The sequence below is a fragment of the Mustela nivalis genome (genome assembly GCF_964662115.1).
Source record: "Mustela nivalis genome assembly, chromosome: 12".
Lineage (NCBI taxonomy): Eukaryota > Metazoa > Chordata > Mammalia > Carnivora > Mustelidae > Mustela > Mustela nivalis.
Genome location: NC_139031.1, coordinates 20,860,039 through 20,875,819, shown reverse-complemented (window position 1 = coordinate 20,875,819; position 15,781 = coordinate 20,860,039).

Below are 15,781 nucleotides of genomic sequence, written 5' to 3'. Positions count from 1 at the left end.
AGCACAAAGACATGCTTAAACAAGATCTGCTCCCATCTGTTCCAATTTGTTTTTCCAACCTATGACTTCCCTATATACACCCTGACCTTGTCACCATATTTTAATCAACCTCTACTTTAGCCAGTGTTTTTACCCTATTCCTCAAATACAGAAATCTTTCTCTCTTATTCCCCATACTTGTAAGGCTCTCTCCACCTCTTCATTTGAATCCTCTTTATGTTACTACTGAAGTCTGTCCTCTTCAGAGAAGACTTCCCAGATCAATCCAGTCCCAAATTCTAGCCCGCGGGCATTGTGTGTGTGTGCGAATGCACGCGCGCAATTCTATAGTTCTACCTGTATTTTTCTTCTGTGCAGATACTGTTTGCCTCCTAGGCAGTAAACATCTTCAAAGTGATATGTGAATTTTACATGCATTCGTACCCCCCCCCACAGTGTTTTGTGTATTAAGATTCAAAAATCAGTATTTGTTTCAGTATATTTCCTGACTGCTTATCATGGGTTAAGCACCATATGAGGCAATGGGAACCAAACACAGATCAGGCATAATCCTTGACCTCAAGGACCACACAGTTTAGCCAGGAAGAGACAAAAAAAGAGTTCAGTGCAACAGATTGCAATGCCCAGATCAGAGATCAGTTTGGGATGCTGTCAGATCAAAGAGGAAGAACACTAAATCCTGGGACATTTGGGACTAACAGCTAAACTCAGCCTAGAAAGGTGAGTACGAGTGAAACATGTGAAGAGAAGACAAAAATGGGCATTTGAGAAACGGGCAGCAAATAAGCAAAAACATAACAAGTTAGTGCAGCCTCTTTGGAGAACAGTGTGGAGATTCCTCAAGAAATTAAAAATAGATCTTCCCTATGACCCTGCTATTGCACTCCTGGGTATTTACCCCAATGCACTCCTGGGTATTTACCCCAAAGATACAGATGTCGTGAAAAGAAGGGCCATCTGTACCCCAATGTTTATAGCAGCAATGGCCACGGTCGCCAAACTGTGGAAAGAACCAAGATGCCCTTCAACAGACGAATGGATAAGGAAGATGTGGTCCATATACACTATGGAGTATTATGCCTCCATCAGAAAGGATGAATACCCAACCTTTGTAGCAACATGGACGGGACTGGAAGAGATTATGCTGAGTGAAATAAGTCAAGCAGAGAGAGTCAATTATCATATGGTTTCACTTATTTGTGGAGCATAACAAATGGCATGGAGGACATGGGGAGATAGAGAGAAGGGAGTTGAGGGAAATTGGAAGGGGAGGTGAACCATGAGAGACTATGGACTCTGAAAAACAATCTGAGGGTTTTGAAGGGGTGGGGGGTGGGAGGTCGGGGTACCAGGTGGTGGGTATTATAGAGGGCACGGATTGCATGGAGCACTGGGTGTGGTGCAAAAATAATGAATACTGTTATGCTGAAAATAAAAAATAAATTAAAAAAACAAACAAACAAACAAAAACAGAACAAAGCATGGTTTATGTAGGGGAAATGCAAATAGCTTATGCCTAGAACATAAGATTTAACAAAAAGGGAAAAAAGAGATGAAACTGGGGAGGAAGCCAGGGTCCAAATCCTGGAGTGTAGTCCCTGACAGAAACACACATGTTCTTCTATGAGTAATAAAGACCTATTGAGGGATTTTAAGTCAGGAGATATATTAAACAATACATATTTTAGAAATATGAAAATGGTGACAAGGATGCCTAGGTGGCTCAGTGGGTTAAGCCTCTGCCTTGGGCTCAGGTCATGATCTCAGTGTCCTTGGATCCAGCCCCGCATCAGGCTCTCTGCTCAGCAGGGAGCCTGCTTCCTCCTCTCTTTGTGCCTGCCTCTCTGTCTACTTGTGATCTGTCAAATAAATTTTAAAAATCTTAAAAAAAAGAAAATGCTGAGAGTATGAATTATAGATTAGAAAGACAGAGAGGCCTTTGAGAAGCCTATGGTACTAAGGAAGGAATGAGAAAATGTAAGAGTCAGTTTGTGCTACCCACCTCTGTCTCCTCACCCTGGATGACCTATACAAAGATGGCCAACCAAATTCTCTCCACTAGGAATCTGAGAGTTTAATAAAGACACAGAGAGATGGGAGTGCCTGGGTGGCTCAGTTGGTTAAGTGGCTGACTTCTACTCAGGTTATGATCTCAGGTCACTGGGTTCCCTGCTCAGCAGGGAGACTGCTTCTCCCCCTGCTTGTGCTGTCTCTCTTTTTCTAAATAATTAAATAAAAAATAAATAAAATTTATTTAATAAATTTATATAATAAACTTAAAATAAATTTAATAAATTTATTTAATAGACTAAATTGTGGAGGCCGAGAAAAATTAAGGCCATCCCACCTCAGGTTTAGCAGTACAGCCATCTTAGCTCCGGCAGCCATCTCAGACCCCTGTGCCCAGGGGCTGAACTTTCCCCTACTTTACTTTAGTTCTAAGGACCCCCACCCTGCTTTGATAACAAGAATCCCCACCCTGCTTTGGTTCCAGAGATCCCCACCCTCCTTTAGTAACAGGAATTCCCACCCTGCTTTAGTAACAGAAACCCATAAATACCCCTGCCTTAACTAAGCTCCCCGGGGTCCAAGTCCCACTCTGCTGTGTCGGGTATACTTGGGCCCAAGCTTAAGCTTGTCAAATAAACCCTTGTGTGACTGCATCGGTGTTGGCTCCCTGGTGGTCTCTCAGACGCGAAAACTTGGGTACAACATAAATAAAATCTTTTTTAAAAAGACACAGAGAGTTGAAGGATGATTGTAGCTAAGTTGTCTTAGGCAGCCTCCCTTGCAGAAGGGTTAAGCTCCACCAACCGAGATCCCTCAAGTTGCTGCAGATCCAGTCCTCCCTGAAGCATAGGTACTCAGTTTTCCCTTCAGTTCTGTGAGCTTTCCCAATGGCTTTTCAAATATCCTCACCCCACCCTTTCTCTTCTGAAATTAGTCAGAGTCCATTTCTGTTGTTTACAACAAAAACAACCGCCTAAGCTGATGTGGGCTCTAAAGCCAGCTAGCAGCCTGGGACATCTGAAAGATTTAGGAAGATAGAATAATAGGATAATCATCCAATTGTTAACCAATTGGATCCATAGGCTGATGGATATAGTCACAGTTTTAGCTTGAATCCTGGAGTGAATGGAGGTGCAATGTACTAAATTAGAAAATGAGGGAGGTAGAGTGGGTTTGGGGGGGATTTTGGTTTGGGTTAGTTGGATATGAGGTACAGGTAGGGATTTTGTCTAATCAATGGTTTAAAATATGGGTCTAGAGCTCAAGAGAGAGGTTTGTGCTCAAGTTCATGTGCTAGTGGAAACCATGGGAGTAGGTGGGATCAAGCAGGAGAAATGATGAGCTGAAGACACCAAGACACAGGACAGAGTCCCGGGTGACTCATTCACCAACAGAAGAGCATACTGAGTAGAGGTACAGAGAACACTGAAAAAGAGTGGCCAGAGGTTGGAGGAGAACCAGGAAAAGATAGCCATGGATATCTTGGAAAGAGACAATACCATGAAAAAGGGAGAACCTCTACCTTACCCCAGATCTGAACTTCAGCTTTTGAAGGTATAAGAAAGGATTTTTAAAACTCACTGAAATGGCCAAAGCTTAGTAAATAGTATAGCACCACTGATTGTAAGGCAGATGAATCTAGATTGAAAGAGACTACTAAGCTGGAGTTCATGGCAGAGCCAGGATTGGCTGGAACAGAGACTGTCTGAGAGAAGACAATGTGAACTTATCACACATTCTCCACCGATTGTCTTCTTTTTCAGGCATAGGCATTAGCTCAACCAAAACTCAGGTTGATGGTCCCTTTTTACAGAACCTAAGAGTGGGTCCCTCATACTTCCACCTCTACAACTTTTCATAGCCAGATGGAGACCTCACAGACAGGGTAACAGCTGGGTGGTGAGGACGGGGTGCTGGGGTAACACAGGGCATTCTGAAAGATATGACCTTAGGAGCAAGAGCAGTGAATGAGGACACCAGGCAGGAAGAACTCTTTGCAGAACCACATCCTCCTGTCCTCCTATTTTGAACTGGTAATAAAATAGAAATATTGGGGTGCCTGTGTGGTTAAAGCCTCTGCCTTCAGCTCAGGTCATGATCCCAGGGTCCTGGGATCAAGCCCCGCATTGGGCTCTCTGCTCAGCGGGGAGCCTGCTTCCCCTTCTCTCTCTGCCTGCCTCTCTGCCTACTTGTGATCTCTGTCAAATAAATAAATAAAATCTTAATAATAAAAAAAAAGAAATATCTACCCCTTTGAAAGTATTGCTATGGTAGCATCCACTCTTCTTTTCTCATACAGTGGACAAGTAGTGGTGGGGCACCCGGGTGGCTCAGTTGGTTAAGCATCTGCTTTTGGCTCAGGTCATGATCCCAGGGTCCTGGGATCAAGTCTTACACTGAGCTCCCTGCTCATCAGACCGCCTGCTTCTCCCTCTGCCCTTCCCCTTTCCCTGCTCATGCTCCCTCTCCCTCCCCCCCCAAATAAATTAATAAAATCCTTTTCTTTTTTTTAAAGAAAGAAGTAGTAGCAGATAGTACTGAGCAAGGATAGCTTATCCCCTTCCTGCCTCTATGTTTTATAAACAGCCCACTAGCAACATGTGGTAAAACTCTGGGGAGGCTCTTCCTTTATCAGGAGACACCTACCCTTTATCAGTGACTGGGTATGTCTTTCTAGTTCAGGGCATGTATTAGGAAGCCAAATTTATATTCAGACCCCAGCCATAGTCTCTAAACTAGCTTCTAGCAAACAAACCAACCAAACAATGAACAAAAAAATGCTGGTTGTTTTTTTTTTTTTTTTAAGAATTTTATGTGTTTACTTGACAGAGAGAGAGAGATCACAAGGCAGAGAGGCAGGCCGTGGGGAAGGGAAGGGAAGCAGGCTCCCTACTGAGCAGAGAGCCCCATGAGGGGCTCGATCCCAGGACCCTGAGATCATGACCTGAGCCGAAGGCAGAGGTTTAGCCCACTGAGCGACCCAGGTGCCCTATGCTGGTATTTTTAACTCATCTGATTCTTGCATGTTTTTATTCATTGCTTGTAGGAATTATTTATTAATTGAATAAATACTTTATTAATTGCTGGTAGGAGTGATTGGTACCTCATTGGTACCTCAAGTATTTCCACAGCCTGGCTGCAGTGAAAGCTATAGCTGCAGTGTTAACAGTCTACGCCGGCACAGACACCAGAGAACCAGGAGACGGGGTGGGGGGGAGGGGTGCTCAGAAAGTTATCTTCTCAGAAAAGCAAAAAAGGAAAGCCTGCTAGAAACCAGAGACTGGGCAGGGTGTTTTGCCAGGCAACCTGTCTTCCATCCGTGGGCAGAGGGGGACTGAGATTTATAAATTCATTCATCTCAGCTTTGACCAACACCAAATCTGAACAGAACTAGCATTATTCAGAGATGAATGAATGGAAAATGATTTTCAGAGCTAATGAATTTTATGAGGAGGAGAATGTAGCAGCAGTAATAGTCACCCTGGCTTAAATGGGGAGCTAAGAAAGACTGTCAGAAATGGAGAAATATAAAGAGCTGGAAATTGGGAATCTGGGAATTCAAGGCCATGAAATTTGTTTGTAGATCTATCGATCTATTTATTTATTTGACAGAGACAGAGAGAGCACAAGCAGGGAGAGCAGCAGAGGTAGAAGCAGGCCCCCCTCTGAGCAGCAAGCCCAACACGGGGCTCAATCCGAGGACCCTGGAATCATGACCTGAGCTGAAGGCAGATGCTTAACTGAATGAGCCACCCAGGTACCCCTGTGTGCAGAGGTACTAAAAAATATACTACCCAGAGTAACCTACAGATTTAATGCAATCCCTATCAAAATACCAGTAGTATTTTTCATAGAACTAGAAAAAAAATAATCCTAAAATTTGTATGGAACCACAAAAGACCCCAAATAGCTAAAGCAATCTTGAAAAAGAAAAACAGGACTGGAGTTATCACAATTCCAGATTCCAGGTTATACTACAAAGCTGTAGTAATCTACACAGTGTGGTCCTGGCACAAAAATAGATCAGTGGAACAGGATAGAAAGCCCAGAAACAAACCCATGATTCTACGGTCAATTAACCTTAGACCAAAGAGGCGAGAATTGTCTCTTCAACAAATGGTATTGGGAAAACTGGACAGCTACACGCAAAAGAATGAAACGTGACCACTTTCTTATACCATACCCCAAAATAAACTCAAAACGGCTTAAAGATCTAAATGTGAAACCTGAAAGCATAAACATCCTAGAAGAGAGCCCAGGCAGTAATTTCTCTGACATCGGCCATAGTAACTTCTTTCTACATATGTCTCCCGAGGCAAAAGCAAGAGAAGCAAAAATAAACTATTGAGACTGCATCAAAATACAAAGTCTCCGCCCAGTGAAGGAAATAATCAACAAAACTAAAAGACTACTTACCGAATGGGAGAAGATATTTGCAAATAACATATGGGATAAAGGATTAGTATCCAAAATATATAAATAACAGATACAACTCAATACCCCAAAACCAAATAATCCAATTTAAAATGGGAAGAAGTCATTTCTCCAAAGAAGACATCCAGATGGCCCACAGGTCCATGAAAAGATGCTCAATATCATTCATCACCAGGGAAATGCAAATCAAAACTACAATGAGCTATATCCTCACACCTGCTGGAATGGCTAATATCAAAAATACAAGAAACAGTAAGTGGTGGTGAGGATGTGGGGAAAAAGGAATGTTCGTGCACTGTTCGTGAGAATGCGAAATGGTGCAGCCACTGTGGAAAAAACAGCATGGAGATTCCTAAAAAATTAAAAATAAAACTACCCTATGACTCAGTAATTGCACTACTGGATATTTACGCAAAGAATACAAAAACACTAATTCAAACAGATATATTTATGCCTATGTTTATTGCAGCATTATTTATAATAGCCAAATTATGGAAGCAGCCCAAATGTCCATCAGCTGGTGAATGGATAAAGAAGTTGTATGCATATACAAAAGAATATTATCCTGCCATTAAAAAAAATAAAATCTCACCAATTGCAACAACATGGATGGAGCTAGAGAATGTGATGCTAAGCAAAATAAGTCAATTGGAGAAAGACAAATACTGTGACTGCACTTATATGAGGAATTCAAGGAACAAAACAAGTGAACAAAGGGGAGAAAAAGAGACAAACTGAGAAATAGACTTTTAACTATAGAGAACAAACGGATGGTTACCAGAGGGGAGGTGGATGGGGAGATGGGTGAAACAGGTGATGGGGATTAAAGAGTACACTTACCATGATGGGCACTGAGTAATGTACAGAATTGTTGAATCACTATATTGTATACCCGAAACTAATAGAATATTGTATGTTAACTATACTGGAATTTAAAAACTTTTTAAAAATATGGTGATATCTACTCACAAGAGAGGGTGGAAGCTGTTTTGAGGTTTTTTTTTTTTTTAAGATTTATTCACTTATTTATTTGAGAGACAGAATGAGCAAGAGAGAAGAAGCAGAGGGAGAGAGAGAAGCTGACTCCCCATCAAACAGGGAGCCCGATGTGGGCTCTATCCCAGGACTCCAGAATCATGAACTGAGCCCAAGGCAGAGGAAGATGCTGAACCGACTAAACCACCCAGACATCCTCTATGCAGGACTTTCTTTCCTTCCTTTCTTTCTTCCTGCTTGCTTGCTTTCAGATTTTATTTATTCATTTGACAGAGAGAGAGAGAGAGAGTACAAGTAGGGTGAGTGGCAGAGGGAGAGGGACAAGCAGACTCCCCACTGAGCAGGGAGCCCAATGTGAGGGGGGCTCAGTCCCAGGACCCCAAGATCATGATCCCATCTAAAGGCAGACACTTAGCAGACTGAATTACCCAGGTGTCCCTACAGACAGATATTTTAAATGTAAAAAACAAAAACAAAAACAAAACCAAAAACAAAAAAACCAAGAACAAAAACCACAGAAATTTCCTGCTTAATAGCTTCCTATTACACTTAAAATAAAATCTGAATTTCTTGCCATATTATACAATGCTCTGTGATTCTCCCTGCCCCTCCCAAACTTCATCTCCTACTAGTCTCTTCATCATGTCAGCTACTTTTGCCATCTTGAACTTACTGCTATTCTTTGAACATGTTATGTCATTCACTTTCAGGGCTTTTGTTAATTCCATTCTCTGAAACACTGTTCACCATGAATTTCTTATGGCTTTCTTCCTCACTTGAAAATAGGCAAGTGTTACCTTAGAGGAGAGACCTTGGTTAACCATACCAAGTAGGTACTCACTCCCAATCACATTGTATCTCTTTACTATTCTTCAAAGCCCTTATGTTTACCTGGATGTTCCTACTTGTTCATTTACTATCGATCTCCTTCATGAGAATATATGCTCCAATGTGGCAAGAATTTTGCATGCTTGGTTCACTACTATATCCCTAGTGCCTGGAAGAGCAGTACTTGGTGCACAGAAGACACACAGCAACTATTTGTTGACTGAAAAAGTGACTGACTCAACTGAAATTTCCATGTAGACTATGCGATATTTGGGAGTTTTATACATTGTTGGTGGTACTTGACAGCCATTCCAAACTTCCTTCCTTCTAATCTTGTTTTAAATATAAAATACTAATACAAATAAATAAATATAAAAATATAAAAATAAAAAGATAAAATACTAGGGATGTCCAGGTGGCTCAGTCGGTTAAACATCTGCCTTCAACTTGGGTCATGATCCCAGGGTCCTGGGATAGAGTCCCATATGAGGCTCCTTGTTCCGTGGAGAGCCTGCCTCTCCCTCTCCTTCTGCCACTCCCCAACCCTCCCCTACTCCTGTATGCTCTCATTCTCTCTCTCAAATAAGTAAATGAAATTTTAAAAAATAAAGAAGAAATACTAGGTTCGAGGAAATATCAGGGTGGAACCTGAATTAAGAGATTTGTAAGACTTCTCCACAGCCTCTCTGAGGGATTTCCTTACCTTTCCTTTCTGCCCTATGTGCTCATTTTGATCCTGACGTATCCATTAGTTATGACCCAATTGCATTATGAAGACCATAGCAGTATCGTGATGACCAGATAAGAGGAAGAGGTCTTTACTTACAAGAGGAATGATATAATACCATTTCAAGGGCTGAACATTTACTCCAGGGAGCCTGCCTCTGCTATGTCTCCATTTAGGAGTCAAGTTGGACAGAAACAATGGGAGGGTCCTGATGAGCAGGTAGGGCCAACCTACTGGGTGTTTCAGATGAAGGGAGAATTATATCTTGAGAATGTTAGCTTTAGAAATAACAGAAGGCCACCTAGGGACATATCAGCAAATGAATGAAGAAAGGAGGAGGAAGACAGATTTGAAATGTCCTGCTGGTCTTCTATAAAAGAAAAGAATGTTCCTCTGGTTTTAAAGCTGGACCTCACGGCTTTTACATTTAGGAACTGGGCTAGGAAAGGGTTGGGAGATGTTTTTATGATGGTAGATCTGGGAAAATGACTGAGTCCCAGAGAGATTTAACAGGAGATGAAAAGAATGATATTTGGGAACAATTTGGAATTACACCCCAAGGGGGAGCCTGGATACAGGAAATTATTGAAAGTCGCCCTCTGATGGTAGCAGCTAGAAAGTCCTTAATGAAAAGAATGGGAGGAGGGGCAGGGGAGAGTACTTCTCTTTGATGATTCCTGGGAATAAAAACTTTGGGAAAGAATAATTCAGGAATCCATTAGCAGATACAGAGGGATTTTGAGTTTTTAGGACCAGTTTAAACATGATCCAAGGTATTGACTTAGAGTTGAGGGAACCAATACAGCTAAATATGTACTGGAGAGCTGATCAAATTAATAGTTATTACATTATTACATGTAGTTTGGGAGTTCAAATTCCTAATTTGGGATGTGAAAAAAAATAGCCTCTAAACTCTGACTAAAGCAATGTCTGAGCTTTATATAATCTGATCTGCAAGGAGGCCAGTCTATTTCCCGAGTGCCCGCTCTCTTTATCTTATATATATGGCCAGACATCTTCGAGTGGTTCCTAATATGCTAGAGTAGTCCTCCTTCTTCTCTCTCATTGCATAGGCTTAGGCAGCTATTCAACACATGCAGACTTTAACTTTTTCCTGAAACTTTGTCCTGGAGATGGTCCATTGGACTGGTTGGTAGAGTTAGCCCACACACACCCTCAGGAAATCTAGATTCTACATTGGTCCATAAGCACTTTTAGAAATTCTCCTAGAAAATTTCATAATGAGATTTATAAAAAGGAAAAAAAAACCACTACACACAGGTACCATATCAGATTAAAACCTTAACCCAATCAAAACCCCAATTACTATAGGGGGAAATATCTACATATAGAAGAGAAATACATTATCCTGTGAAAAGCTGTTTGGTCAGTGATAGCTCAAGTCACACAGCTAAAACACCTAGGGGTCCCTGACTGACTTAGTCTGTGGAGCATGTGACTCTTGATCTGAGGTTTAAGTTAGGTTAGGTTAGAGTCCCATGTTAGGTTAGAGATTACTAATAAACTTAAAAAAAGAAAAGCATCTAATGACACTACTTTTTTAATATTTGGAAAACCTTATATGTCTTTTTATGACTTTAGTGAGTCTAACATGTTCCATAGGAAAATATTGGCTGAGAAAAATGAATAAAGCTTCAGTGGACCTGTATTTGGAGGCCTTGGTAAGAAGAGGAAGTATATGTGAAGACATAGTGGCCAAAAGTTTCCAAATTTGGAGAAAAACAATAATCAGTGGATTCGGGAGGCTATAAATGCAAAGCAGGATAAACAAAAACGAAATAACATGGAGGCATATTTTGCTCAAACTTCTGAAGACCAAGGATGCCTGGCTGGCTCAGTTGGTAGAGCAAGCAATTTTTGATCTTAGGGTTGTGAATTGGAGCCCCACCACCCAGTGTAGAGATTACTTAAAATCTTTTTAAAAAGGGATGCCCAGGGTTGCCTGGGTAGCTCAGTTGGTTAAGTGTCTACGTTTGGCTCAGGTCATGATCTCAGGGTGAGGATCGAGCCCCACATCGGGTCCTTGCCCAGCGGGGAGCCTGCTTCTCCCTCTCCCTCTGCCTGCCACCCCCTGTTTGTACTCTCTCTCAAATTAAAAAATAAATAAATAAACTTTAAAAAATAAAATTAGAAAAGGGACATCTGGGTGGCTCAGTCAGTTAAGAGTCTGCCTTCGGCTCAGGTCATGATCCCAGGGTCCTGGGATTGAGCCCCGCATCAGGCTCCCTACTTAGGGGAGCCTGCTTCCTCCTCTTCCTGCTTTCCCTGCTTGGCCTGCCACTCTCCCTGCTTGTGCTCTCTCTCTGGCAAATAAATATATAACATTTTTTTTAATCTTTAAAAAAAGGCTAAAAATTTTCTGAAAACCAGTGATAATGGGGCAAAATGTATACAATTGTTTAATCTAGGTTAAGGGCAGATACTATTCTTGCAAATTTTTCTCTTAAGTTTTAAATTCTCTCAAAATGAATAGTTACCAAGAAAACAAGATGGAACCCAAATACTGGTCAAGAGTAGGGAGAATAGAAGGGGAAGTTCAGACGTAAACAGTTTTCTAAACACTTTCTCTTTGGGAGGATAACATATTTCTTCACTTTGTCAAGACTGCATGTTGAAATTTGAAGAATAATTACTAAGAGCATATACAGATATATCATACCGTCTATCTTGCCTGTTAATATTGTAAATGTTCCCTTGCTTTGAAATGCCGATTTTAGTATATGTGCTGCCAAAGCGAGCACATGAAATGCCAATTTTATAAAAGCATCTCTCTCAATACAAATATCTTTCATTGTTTATTTAAGAAAAATTCATATTCATGTCCATAAAACTCAATATGACTTTGAAAATGCATATTTTAAAAACATGCAAGTAGTAATTTGATTTACATTCGAAGTACAGTTAGCAGAATGTTGAAATCATATGTAGTCATTTTATAAAGCACAAGTATTGACAAGGGAACATGCATTTCAGATGTCGCTGGTGTTGAGAGACCAAATTATTGCATCAAATCAACTGTTTAGTAATTATATAGTTTCTGATCAGAAAGCAATTAGAAAGCATTTCTCTTCCTAACACGATGATTTTTTTTCTTCCTGTATGTTTTAAGAACTTGATCAGGATATTTTTGTTGACATAAAACCCATTATAATATTTTCATTTAAAATGATAAAAAAGTACACTCCTGCTTAGCATTTTTAATATAGAACATCTGGTGTGCAGGAAAGGCTCATTGACTTAAGTAGGAGATACCAGAGAAGAAACTTAAAATTTTTAAGTAAAGAGAAGGAAATAAAGAAAAACTGATGCAATATAAGTCAAGAAAGGGAAAAGAAGAGAAGCAGAAGCAAAACATGGTAAATTGAAAATATAAAGTTAAATATTAGAAGTAAGCCCAAATAAACTAATATTCATAATAAATATAAATGGATTAAGCTCACCTATGGGAGAGACATTCTCAGGTTGGATTTTAAAAATTTAGCATGTACATTGTTTACTAAGACACATCTGAAATATAAAAATACAGAATGCTGAAAACAAAAGAATATAGTGCATGGAGATTGTGTCCGGCTCACACTCTTTCCAATTGTTAAATCTCCTCTACATCTACCTAACTTGCTTCCTGTACCATCTATGTTATCAGCAATGTCTAAGAGTCTCCCCTGCAAAATAGATCCACTAACAGAAGCTTAGTGAGACCCAGGTGAATTTAGGTAGGTGCTAGGTTATCTTGGCTAGGATTAAAAAAAAAAATATATATATATATATATATAGATATATATATATATCTATATATATATCTAGAGGCTTTCATCTGGCAGGCTGGCAAAATACCTTTACGCTACAGTGCCGGGACTGAATTCCACCAGCTTCATTTTCCAGATCCCCTTGCTAGCTAGCTTCTGGTTGTGTTCTGCCAATTGGTGGCACTTTTAGGAATTGGAAAGTAGAGGAAGAAAGAAATTTCCAGTTTGAGCCTGCATACCCGTCAGCTCCAGCCTCCAGCTTTTTCAAGAATTCCCAGCAATAGCCTCATCATGCTCCGTCACGACAGAAGTAACTGCCAAGCCCACCTTACTCTTTTATCCATTTCGCCATATTCCTATTAAGTGGGCTGGGCGGTCTATGTACCAGCACTGAAGTGTCCTCCTCTCTAGATTCTGGTAACATCACAGCTTCCATTTTATTCTTCTAGCTCTGGGGAGGGTAACTTCATCCTAGAGATATTAACCTCTGAATTACCTCAACCTCTCTTTTTTTGCTTGTTCAGTGTTCCAATTGTGTAATCAGTTACCTTTTATCCAATACCCTTCATTTTAAATATCAAGCATGGGAGGGGTGGGGCAAGATGGTGGAGAAGTAGGAGACCCTGTTTCAACTGGCCTTCTAAAGTGAGCTAATTACCTACCAGAACACTCTGGACACCATGAAATCAGCCTAAGATGTAGGATTATACACTTCTGGATCTCTTCGGGGGCAGAAGACACCAGTCGAGAGATAAAGTGGAGTGGGAACGTTCGGACTGATATTGGAGGATAAATAGAAGGGGGAGGTAGCTACCCGGAGCAACCCACTGGAAAGTAATACCCCAGTACGAGAGTGCCCTGTGCTTGGGGACCAGCATTAATTTGGAGTCTGGTTGAAATATCAAGCATGGTTTCCACTTTTCTGACTGGACCCAGACTCACACAGGAATTTTTATCTTTTCACTATCTAAAAGATTATTATGCGGGTCCAGGAAGTATCCTAAAAGCCTTGTTAAAATTCATGTTTGCCAGGGGGCACCTGGCTCAGTTGGTTAAGTGGCTGCTTTTGGCTTAGGTCATGATCCCAGGGTCCTGGGATCCAGCCCTGCATCAGGCTCTCTGCTTAGAGAACCTGCTTCTCCCTCTGCCTTCCTTATCCTCAGCTCATGCTCGCTCGCTCTCTCTCTTGCTCTCTTGCTGTTATTCTATCTCAAAAAAAAAAAAAAATCTTAAAATTCATGTATGCCAGGAAGTGGGAAATAGAAGGACTTTGACATCAGTACATCTTGTAAGGGTCCAGTTTGGGGGTATGTGAAGATATCTCCTTCCAGGTAAAGGAGCAATCTTTCTTAACACTAAGAAAACGACTTGACATTACTTCGAGGCAACAAATGACATGTTTGGACGTGTTGTGTTGACATATTCAACAGGTGACTCTCGGAAAACTGTCAAATTTGAGTGGAGCCCAAAGCAAGAAGTTTCCTCAGCTAGTTCAGACTGCAAATAAGCAGTCTGTCACTTGGCTCTTATAATTCAGTGATCCAATGATGCTAAAAGTTCAGGATGATGAAAAGAGCCTGCGTAAAGCCTTCATAATAGGATCACATTAGTGATTCCCAGGGGGAAAAAAGCCATGTCCTTGTGGACATGTCCAAGTAACTATTCTTCTTATGAACCCACGTTATAACTTCTTTGGGATCTAAATCCAAAAATAAAAATGCTGGATCGTATGATAGGCATGTTTGTCTAATACAATTTGTCAAACAAATGCTGGATGGCTCACCACAATTGCATATTCAATCTGTTTTCCCACCAGTAGTCCTGGAGGTTCCTACAGTCCCGTATCTTATTGCAGACACTATTCTTGCCTTGCCCAGAAATTTAGGAATCCCTTTTTCTGTCTCTGTGAGCTCAGCTCCCAGTTTCTGTGTGATTTGCTTCTAGCTGGTCCTAAAAAACTTTACAGGAATGCCCTTGGGCTGTTGGAGCCAACAGCCTTAGATCAGAGAATAGGAAGTGCATAGGGGTTTAAGTCACCCCAGGGCATCAAGTAGGCAATGGGTGTCTGCAGTAGTAAATATTTAAGCCCAGGGGCACCTAGGTGGCTCTGTCAGTTAAGCAGCTGACTCTTGATTTTTGGCTCAGATCATGATCTCAGGGTCCTGGATGGAGCCCTGCGCTGGCCCCCCACTCAGCGGGGAGACTGCTTGAGGATTCTCTCTCTCTCTCTCTCTCTTCTCCTTCTGCCCATTCTCCCCTAAAATAGATAAATACAATCTTTAAAAAAAATTTATTAAAGCCCACTCCTTTGCCTTAAAATGGCTCAGATTTAGATGTAATGTCCTTTCCAGAACTGTCCCCTCTGACATCAGATTGAAACTGGACCACTGTCTCAAAGACAGACGGTGTCCGACTTATGATGGCTTGACCAATGATTTCTTTATTTTACAATGGTGTCCACACAACATATATACAGTAGAGACCTTACTTTGAATTCTGAATTTTGATCTTTTCCCAGGCTAGCAGTAGATGGTAAGATCCTCTCTCACAATACTGGATAGCAGCAGCCAGCCCTTCCGGTCAGCCACAGGATCCCAAATGTGAGCAAACCAGTCACTTACAATAATTCTGTTTATCACTTTTGCGATGGTACTCAATCAATTACATGAAATATTCAACACTATTATAAAATAGGCTTTGGGTTAGATTATTTTACCCAACTGTAGGCTAACATAAGTGTTCTGAACACGTTTAAAGTAGGCTAGGCTAGGGGTGTCCAGGTGGCTGCCCTTGGTTCATGTCACAATTCCAGGGTCCTGGGATTGAGCCCCCCATCAGGCTTCCTGCTCGGCAGGGAATCAGCTTCTCTCTCTGCCTCTCCCCATGACTTGTGCTCTCCCTCTATCTTTCAAATAAATTATTTTTTTAAAAATAATAAAGTAGGGGCGCCTGGGTGGCTCAGTGGGTTAAGCCGCTGCCTTCGGCTCAGGTCATGATCTCAGGGTCCTGGGATTGAGTC